The sequence below is a fragment of the Ictalurus furcatus genome, chromosome 5 (assembly GCF_023375685.1).
Source record: "Ictalurus furcatus strain D&B chromosome 5, Billie_1.0, whole genome shotgun sequence".
Classification (NCBI taxonomy): Eukaryota; Metazoa; Chordata; class Actinopteri; order Siluriformes; family Ictaluridae; genus Ictalurus; species Ictalurus furcatus.
The window spans coordinates 19,212,199-19,222,824 of NC_071259.1; the positions used below are offsets into that span (position 1 = coordinate 19,212,199).

General features: G+C 39.6%; 1 pseudogene; it reads right to left on the minus strand.

Moving 5' to 3' along the window:
• Positions 1-5,594: 5,594 nt before the first annotated feature.
• Positions 5,595-7,848, minus strand: LOC128608268 (crooked neck-like protein 1; annotated as a pseudogene).
• Positions 7,849-10,626: the final 2,778 nt, after the last annotated feature.

A 10,626-nucleotide genomic window follows, 5' to 3' on the forward strand; every position in this document is an offset into this window, starting at 1 on the left:
TTATGAGGTCACTCAGCCCCCCACATGCTCCAGATTCATCCCAGATAGTCTCAATCGTTTGTGCTCCGTTTGTGCTGCTTCCGTTTTTTAAAATAATAGACATTACGTTCTAGGCGATTACGTCATGCTTTGTGAAAGCCTTTTGTTCAAACCCCTATACAAATTGTGTTAGGAATGTCTGTGCTGAAAGCTTTCCATAGAACACTGACATTTAAAATACTTATTTACTCATTACAGTTTGTCGTTTTATAACATATCTAACAAAACTGGGTCATCTATTAGCTCTATTTTATACATATGCAATGTAGTAGAGGAAGTCTGTATAAGAGATATGACAAGGAGGTGCTTTCAGAATGAAAATGTGACCCCGAATCTCTTAATAGCATTGAGCACAAAGGCGGACTTTAGGCGCAGTTTCCATCTTTTATATAACCATTAGGTGGCACTGCTTCGAAAAGAAAGTTGTTTCATATGGACCTGTGTCATTTTCATGACATTCTGATAGGTACTGTAGTTCATAATTAAGCAGGCATGATTTACTTTTGTGAAAAGAAGTCTACAAAAATTCTACAAATGGTACTTAAGTATTTGATGTCATATAAAACTACAGTCATATACTATATACTATATTCAGAGACAAACACATACAGTATATCTGTGTGTAATACGGTCCCCTCTGAATGTGTTGGCATTCTTTAATTTTTTGCTGTACACTGAAGACATTTGGGTTTGAGATCAAAAGATGAATATGAAACGATAGATCAGAATTTCAGCTTTCATTTCCTGATATTTACATCTAGATGTGTTAAACAACTTAGAACATGGCACCTTTGGTGGCAGACCACCCAAACTTTAGATGAGGAAAACTATTGGAACAAATAGTCTTAAAGTAAATTAAAGTAAATAACACTTAATATTTGGTTGCATATCACTTGCTATCAAACCAGCGACCCACTGACCACCACACTGTTGCATTCTTCTTTTGTGTTGCTTGTACTGCAGCTTCTTTCAGTTGTTGATTGTTTCGGGTGGTTTCTCCCTTCAGTCTCCTCTTCAGGAGGTGAAATGCATACGCAACTGGATTAAGGTCTGGTGATTGACTTGGCCAGTATAAAACCTTCCAGTTTTTCCCCCTGATGAAGTCCTTTGTTGTATTGACAGTGAGTTTTGGGTCACTGTCTTTCTGCATGATGAACTTCATCCCAATTAGACGGTTAGGATGCATTTCTCTGTAAATTGGCTCACAATGTTTATGTAGATTTCTGAATTCATTCTGCTGCTAGGTAAATCATCAATAAAGACTAGTTAGCCTGTTCCAGAAGCAGACATGCATGCCCTAGCCATCACACTTCCTCAACCATGCTTGACCAATGAGCTTGTATGCATTGGATCATGAGCAGATCCTTTCTTTCTCAACACTTTGGCCTTTCCATCACTTTGGTAGAGGTTAATCTTGGTTGCAAAATTTTTATGACTTCCAATTTGGCTTTCTGATTGTTACTGCTGATGAGTGGTTTGCATCTTGTGGTATGGCCTCTACATTTCTGCTCTCAAAGTCTTCTTTGAACGGTGGATTGTGATACCTTCACCCCTGCCTTGTGGAGATTGTTGGTGATGTCACTGAGTGTTGTTATTGGTATTGGGTTGGTTTTTTTCTTCACAGCTCTCACAATGATTCTATCATAAACTGCTGTTGTTTTCCTTGGCCGACCTGTTTAATGTCTATTTGTTAGCACACTAGTGGTTTATTTCTTTTCCAAATTTTCGTATTGGCCATGCCCAATGCTTGTGCGATGGCTCTGATTGATTTGCCCTCTTTTCTCAACTTCAAAAAATGTTGTGCCACATATCTTGGGCACTGCTGTAGACCTTTATGCATGTGTAAATTAAAATCATGTACAGTATAATAATACACTATTGCAGTACATTGTCAGTACAATAACCATTCAAAATCTGCTATATGTATTATACATAAATGCATGTTTCAAATGTGTTTTGCCATCCTCAATATTATTGGTGGCTTTTCTGTTTCCATTATAACCACGATTGAGCAAACGTTACTTCAAAACAGAAATACACCCAACATTTTAACCAGTAACATATTGTCATACATACAGTAGTATATATGTTACTTTACCTTGCTATTTCTTGCAAGAACTGTTTGATTGATGAATAGTGTTAGGTACTGGTGATCTTTGAAAGCTCAGCTGAAAAACTAAATAAATGCTACGTAAAACGAATACCATTTATTTGTTCCACTAGTAGATATTTACTGTCAATAACTGAGATGTAACACTTTTAAATGCTCATTTTTCCCCATCCACATGGAAGTTAGCCACTGCTACAGAGGTAGCACAGCCACACACCCCACATTTAACTGATATTATGCACGTACAGTCTATAACATGGTAAGTAAGCAATCAGAGTGAGGTTGAGGGTCAAAGACTAGCACAATGAGAAGACTGTTTAAAGGATCTGGACTGTACTGCAGGACTGCTCTGGGAATTCTGGGGCCTGCAGAGCTGTCCCTGTGGAACTTGGTAATGCTTCCAGATTGTAGGGATATAACAGACGTGTGTGTGTGTATGTGTGTGTGTTTGTGTGTGTGTGTGTGTGTGAGTGTGTGTGTGTGTGGGCGTGTGTGTCTGTGCGTTCTGTTTTTGGGTGGGGGGTGGAGGGTGACTGCATGGGGGTTGGGTGGTCTTGCTTTTATATTTTGGTGTGGACCAAATGTGCGGACAAGGATATGTCTGACAGTTCAAATCACAGGTTTATATTAATGTGCTTGCTCTAACATGTTATTCTTTGCCACAAAATTCTCTGCCACAAAAGAGTCTTCAGGACAAAGGACGTTGCACTTTCCATGCTGGTGAAGGAACAACTATAGCTGCTATAATATCAGTGATAACAGGAACTAACTTGTCTCATGGACATTCCACATCATTAAATGTAACTATAAACAGTTAAAAAGCATCTTGTGTGGTTCAGTAATAAATAAATAAAAACAATTATTTGCAAATCACTTTGATATAACACAAATAAAGAACTTTGGAACATTTTTATAGAATAATAATTCTCTAATAATCCAGATAAAATGTTTCTTTCCTTACATAAAAAAACAACACCATTATATGATGTATCAAATTATATACATTATATATAATACATTTTAATATCTTGTGATACACACAATAAAATAAATTTTTAACTTTAAGCTGAAAAGTGAACTAACCTATATTTTACTCAAATTCTAGCAACAAAGCCTAGATAATATACTGTTTAATCAATGGCATTATAACATCCAACCTGGACATTTTCCCTCCAGACTGCCAGACGGCGCCCGCTCCTGAATTTTGAACTCCGCCTTTGGTTACTCCATTCATTTCCTGTTTGCATACTATAAAAAGCACATTGACTTGTTTATCTTTTGTGAAGCCATACAGTTTTCCAGCTTTGTGAGTTCTGAGCCATTTACTTTTGGATAGTTATTTTGTGTATGCCTTTTACCTCTGTCCGGCCCTTTTGACTTTGATGGTATTTTGAGCTCTGGTATTTTGACTGTGTGTTGCCTCTTGATTACATCTTGGATCTTGGATCTTGTTTGGATTTGTCTGTCTGTCAAGTGTCTTTTGGTAGTGACCTGGACTGCTTTGACTGGGATTTTCCTGCCAATAAATGTGGCTCCTTACTCTGCCTTACAGAGATGTAATGCATTTTATTTCTAAACACATCACGTCTAAACTAGCAAACAATGAATGATGGATCTATTTAGCTAGCTCTGACTTTAACCACTCTTACACTGTTTTTTTTCACACTGTCTTTTAAAAACCACTGAACTCAGCTCAAGACCCAAGAATTCTTTTATGATGTGTAATTTTTGTCTGCAACAGGAAAATCCAGCCAAAAATCATACAGTAGAAAGCCAGCTTAGCTTTCGAATTCTTTGTTTGTGAGCAGTCAGCGGTCTTAGAATGTATGATGTGAGATGCTCACAGGTGGCAGATGTAATGCCATTGAGACCAGAGACAGCCAACAACAAAGTTCTGGCAGTGTTGGAAATTTTGATAAAAAGTCTCTGCTGCTACAACCACCAATATGAGGAAGACATTAGATTATGTGAAACTCACTGGGACAGCTACCAATACTATAGTGGCAATGGTGAAACGTAAACAAAACATACTAATGTACAGAAGTATATCCTTAATGCCTCAAGCTTATTTTCAAGAATGTTTCTTTAGGGAACCCAGTTTTCTGCAAAATCCTGTATCACACTGATTGATGTAAGCAGAATGTAGTAATTTTCTTTCACTAGATATATAATCTAACATGGAGAGCATGTTATTGTACAATTTGTTATAGATTTTGACCAAAATTTGGGGTCATCTATAACAGTAAAACCAGCTTTACAACAAATTCGTAATGGATGCGTCACATAAACATCATGAGCAATGCGGGATGACTTATCCCTTGAGTTCACACTGATTATTACGTAGTATATGCATCACTTACATGCATGAGAATACAGAAACTGATGAACTGATAAAGGGAGTGTGCATTAACAAAAAAAATCTCCAGGAAGGGGTGTGCTGCGAGTTGGCTTTTAGGCTAGGTGGCATACAGCTCTATTGCATGAATTCTTAAAAGGGTGTTTAATACTATATACAATATGACCGCATTCATACAGTTTAACTAATAAACTCACCACACTCACATTGTTAATTGGAGTGCAACTCTAGGGTCATGCTGATCACACGATCAGCATTGCCATTATGGACATCAATGGGCAAAGCAGCAGGTGTCCTACCCCTGGTTAGGTGTAAGTGTAGGCAGTATTAAGTAGCCACAGTGTACAGAAATCAATGCAAGGAATTCACAAAGGCCAAACTAACCTATATGTGTGTGTGTGTTTGCATGTGTGTTTTCAAAAATAGATATATAATTTTTAACCCCACCTATTCCCATGTTAGTGAATGGGACAGATGGCAATCTTTCATTTTTAGTTACATCTCCAGAAATTATTTTCGCATATAGTGTTCTGTCATTTTCATGCCAGTCAGACCACCTGGCCAAGCAGAAGCCGACAAATCAACCTGTGGATGGAACAACCATCATGCACAGATAATCCCCTCAGAATCAGGAACACACAGCCACATGGAAACACAGAAGAAAATGAACTCCAGCACACAACTGTATACAGTGCCCTCCAATAATATTGGCACCCTTGGTAAATATGAGTAAATAAGGTTGTGAAAAATTGTCTTTGTTGTTTAACATTTCAACCTTTTTGTTAAAAAAAATTCACAAAAATACTCTGCTCTCGTGGATATCAAACAATTGCAAACACAACACAGGTTTATCAAAATAAAAGTCTTTTAAATAAAATATATAGGTGTGCAACAATGATTGGCACATTTTAGTCGATATTTAATGCTACCTCCCTTTGCTAAGATAACAGATCTGAGTCTTCTATAATGCCTGATGAGTTTGGAGAATACATGACAAGGGATCTGAGACCGTTCCTCCATACAAATCTCTCCAGATCCTTCAAGTTTCGAGATTAATTTAACAAAAGATCAAAAGTAAGTAAATTTTATTTATAAAACACATTCTGTCTCTTGTTCCTTCTGAGGCTTGTCCTGTTGCTGCTGCTGCTTCTTCCACATCTTGGCCATGGCATCCTCCGGGAAGATGTAGTCGTAATATTCTTCCCATCCTGCGTCCGACCCATCCTCTGCCGTGAGCTTCCTCCTCTTCTTCACCTTCTCGGGCATGAGATTCCTTACTTGGTCCTTGTTGGCCACGGTGCCGAACTCCTGCTCGAAATCATTCCATGCCTCGAGCAGCATGAGCCTCTCCTCCTTCTCCTCACACATGCGCAGGCCGCGGTTAGCTTCCTCGTAGACCTGCCTGCACCGCTGCAGTCGCTCCTCACCTTCAATCGACAGCTCAAACTGTGCATAACTGATCCATACCTTGATGTGCTGTGTGCGCTGCAAGAGCCCCTTATAAAGCCCACGCGTGTTCTCATACTCCTCCTGCTCAATTTCAAAGTCCATATAAGATTTCCAGAGCAGCTCTGGCATGTCGAGGCGAGGCTGACCGATAGCCAGCTCGAATATGGCACTCTTTCGATCTCTCCCAGGATCGTCTCCAGCTTGGCAAACTTGATCCAGGCGGTGCAGTTCTCCGGGCTGAACTATTGGTACTTCTTGTAGAGCTTCCTGCAACGGTTGAACTCTCTGAGCTGCAGCTCCTACTCGATGTAGCCCTTAAACAACTTGTTTTTTGGGCATTTCCCAATGCCTGTGCCCAGGCATCTTCTGGCATTCTGCAGGTTCTTCCGGCGGAATTCGAACTGGCCGTAGAGCAGCCAGATTTTAGCAAAGGTAAACTTTTTATGAGGGATGAGCTCCAGACACGCCTGATACACCTGTCTCGTCCTTTCAGGGTCCTTGACCTCCAGCTTCTCAAAGAGAGCGTAGGTGGTCCACAGGTAAATGTAGCGTCTCTAGTGTCTCTTCTCTGTGATGGGGGACCGTTGGCGATTGCTCGTTCGTACACCTCTCGGACCGTGTCGACATCGCTCTCCACCAGCCGCAGGTAATCGAACCAGCTGTCGTAGTTGTGTGGGTTTGCCTTAACTTACTCCTCATACTGAAATCTCCTCTTGCTGACGATGACGTCCTTGATTCCTCTCCTGTCTCCGAACCTCTTCTCAAACACTGTGTAGTTCTTGAAAAGCTCCTGGGCCTGCTGTTGGGGATTCTGTCCAGGGCATACTTATAGATCACCCGAATACCCTCAAACTCTTTCTGTTTTTCCTCGAATTTAGCGAAAGCCACGAAGAGGTTTTCATCCATATATTCCTTGCCGAAGAACTCGACAGCCCTCTTGTACACTTTTCTCGCATGCGCAATGTGTTGATCTTCGAAGCAGACGTATTTGATCCAGTTCTTCACTTCGGGGTGGACCATCACAAATCTCTCATAAATGCAGCAGGCTTTCTGCACTTCCTTATAGCGCAGCAAAAAGTTGATGTAAGAGTGCCATGCCTGCTCCTCCGGCACCCACTCCATCCAGCACTCAAACACCTGCCTGCAGCCTGCTATGTTCCTCAGCTTCTCCTCCATGTAGGTGTATTTATATCAGAACTGGTTGACTCAAGGCAGGATGGTTATGGCTCAGTCCCAGATGTTGCAGGCGTGATTGACCTGTCGGTTCTTCATCTCCATCTCGGTGTATTTCAGCCACAGTATGATATTCTGGTAATCCACGTCCAACACTCGCTCGTAGATAGAACAAGCTCTCTGCACTTCCTTCAGACTCTCCTCCCATTGTGTGTACTTGATCCAGTTTCTTATGACAGTCCTGTTCTTTCTGATATGGTCTTCAAATCCCTTGAGTTTTCGTAATTTGTAATCGTTTAACTCCTCTTCATCAGTGATCTTCTGTTTGGGTAGGGGGGGAGTAGACCAAGTTCTCGTTCCTTGGCTTCTCGGAGCAGCTGCTTGGCTGTGATCTGCACCTCAGCCAGGGCTTTATTCTTCACCTTTGCCACTTTCGGTACTCTCTGCTTCCCTGCCGCAGTGAACGCCATGACTCAAAAATATTATCTTACCACACACAAAAAATGAAGATAAAATGAGTTTACAGCATTCGATTTGTTAACGCAAACACAAAACACTCAACGCTATTTTATCAAAACAAAGTATTCTGCCATAATTTTTTGGTGGGGGGCCAACTTCACGCAGGTTAGTTTAAACTGTATGTAGACTAAGCATCTCGTTACCATGGTTATCAAACATCATGACGTCTGTGACGTAAACGGTTACCGTGCAACAGTTACGTTCGATGTTCGATTTCTATTATGCAATCTTTTGTGAGCAGCCAACCATAGCGAAGAAGGCAGGACTTGACGTAATACGGGTGGGGAAAATCATCCATGGAGAAAAGTTATGGCACAAATGGAGTACAAACAATTGAGACTGTTTGGGGTGAATTTGGAGCATGTGGGGGGCTGAGTGACCCCAGAATGACCTATAAATATTCTTTTAATATCTCCAGAACCAAAGCAGCACAAACGAAATTTTTTACGGCACAAACCAGCACAAACGATTGTGACTATTTTGCCGACGTTTTGCGTTGGGTGGGGGGCCAACTTCTTGCAGGTTATTTAGAGCTCTGGTATTTTGACTGTGCTTTGCCTCTTGATTACATCTTGGATCTTGTTTTGGATTTGTCTGTCTGTCAAGTGTCTTTTGGTAGTGACCTGGACTGCTTTGACTGGGATTTGCCTGACAATAAATGTGGCTCCTTACTCTGCCTTATAGACATGGAATGCATTTTATTTCTAAACACATCACGTCTAAACTAACAAACAATGAATGATGGATCTATTAAGCTAGCTCTGCCTTTAACCACTCTTACACTGTTTTTTTCACACTGTCTTTAAAAAACCACTGAACTCAACTCACGACCCAAGAATTCTTTTATGATGTGTAATTTTTGTCTGCAACAGGAAAATCCAGCCAAAAATCATACAGTAGAAAGTCAGTTTAGCTTTCGAATTCTTTGTTTGTGAGCAGTCAGCGGTCTTAGAATGTATGATGTGAGATGCTCACAGGTGGCAGATGTAATGCCATTGAGACCAGAGACAGCCAACAACAAAGTTCTGGCAGTGTTGGAAATTTTGATAAAAGTCTCTGCTGCTACAACCACCAATATGAGGAAGACATTAGATTATGTGAAACTCACTGGGACAGCTACCAATACTATAGTGGCAATGGTGAAACGTAAACAAAACATACTAATGGACAGAAGTATATCCTTAATGCCTCAAGCTTATTTTCAAGAATGTTTCTTTAGGGAACCCAGTTTTCTGCAAAATCCTGTATCACACTGATTGACGTAAGCAGAATGTAGTAATTTCTTTCACTAGATGTATAATCTAACATGGAGAGCATGTTATTGTACAATTTGCTATAGATTTTGACCAAAATTTGGGGTCATCTATAACAGTAAAACCAGCTTTACAAGAAATTCGTAATGGATGCGTCACATAAACATCAGGAGCAATGCGGGATGACTTATCCCTTGAGTCCACACTGATTATTACGTAGTATATGCAACACTTACATGCATGAGAAAACAGAAACCGATGAACCGGTAAATATATATATATATATATATATATATATATATATATATATATATATATTTGTGTTACAGTAAATGCGAACATTGCAACGATACCTGCGTGGCGTTGGCCAACTTCACACAGGTATTGTTGAAATGTTCTCATTTGCTGTAACACTATATATATATATATATATATATATATATATATATATATATATATATATATATATATATATATATATTAGCTTTTTAGTTATAATAATATTATACCATAACACTGTTGAATACTCGAATCTGACTGGTTTTAAAGCGTTGATATATTTCCTGTAACAGCAGCTCTGATGGTGCCGGTGTGGTGATGTGAACGATTGGTTTATATAAATGTGCTCATTCCAATACATTTTCGGTTCTATAGTAACCACTATTTCTATAGTATTTATAGCACATACAACATAAGTGGTTTCATTAACTTCCCTGGTGAAAGAAAAAAAAAACTATAGAAACCCTCATACAATTTGTAATGGTTATAATGGGAATTGTATTGGCTTTAATGGAAAATGTAATGGTCCCTGTGGGTCTCTACTGGTAATTCGTTGCCTTCTATTGGTGGCATGTTATGTCTAGTGGGTACCATTAAGCAACAATAATTATAATGGTAATTGTTTTAATGGCTAGCTGATTGTTTGTAATGGTATTTGTAATGGAAACCATTAGAATGTCTGGAGGGTTTTCAGCAGGGTGGTCTTGGTTAAAAAGCATGACGTGTCATTCATTACTAAATAAACAATTGTAACCATTGGCAGATCACTATAGTATAAGAGGAATAAAAACATAAAATGACTCTTTGCCATCATGGATTATTTTCCTATAACAGCATGCCCTGTAGTGTTTTATTCCTTACTTCAAGTAAAACAGAAAGACAGTTGAAAAATAAATGAGAACAAAATTTTAAACAGACTAAATAAGTAACTTAAAAGTCTGAACACAGTCTTGCATGCACAATTGGGCCACATGTGGCTGCTATCTGGTACGCTCCTGCACCGTGTATGTCTTGCTATACCTTGAAAATATGTAGACTTTTTCTTCAGGATCACCTCTAACATTGAGGTATATGGCTCAGATAAGAACACAGGTGTGGGCCACATGTGGAGCAGATATGGCACACCATAGAAAGTGTTTACATGTGGACATTAATTGGGTGACTTTCAAAATCCACACTTAGACTGTTGCTGAGTGTGCGAATCATGAGGCAGTCCAAACTTCATTCGCATTAAAGAAAAAGAAGTTGATGGCTGTTATTTCTCAGCTATTTCTCACTGAATTCATTCCTGAAAAAATGTTTTTGGTTATGTGGTTGGTTTTGGACGAAAAAAAACTTGCCTGCCTCAACTCACCTGAGAAGACAATCAATGGATAAACTGAGGTAGATCCATCCATCTTCTATACCGCTTATCCTTCAGGGTCGCAGGGAACCTGGAGCCTATCCCA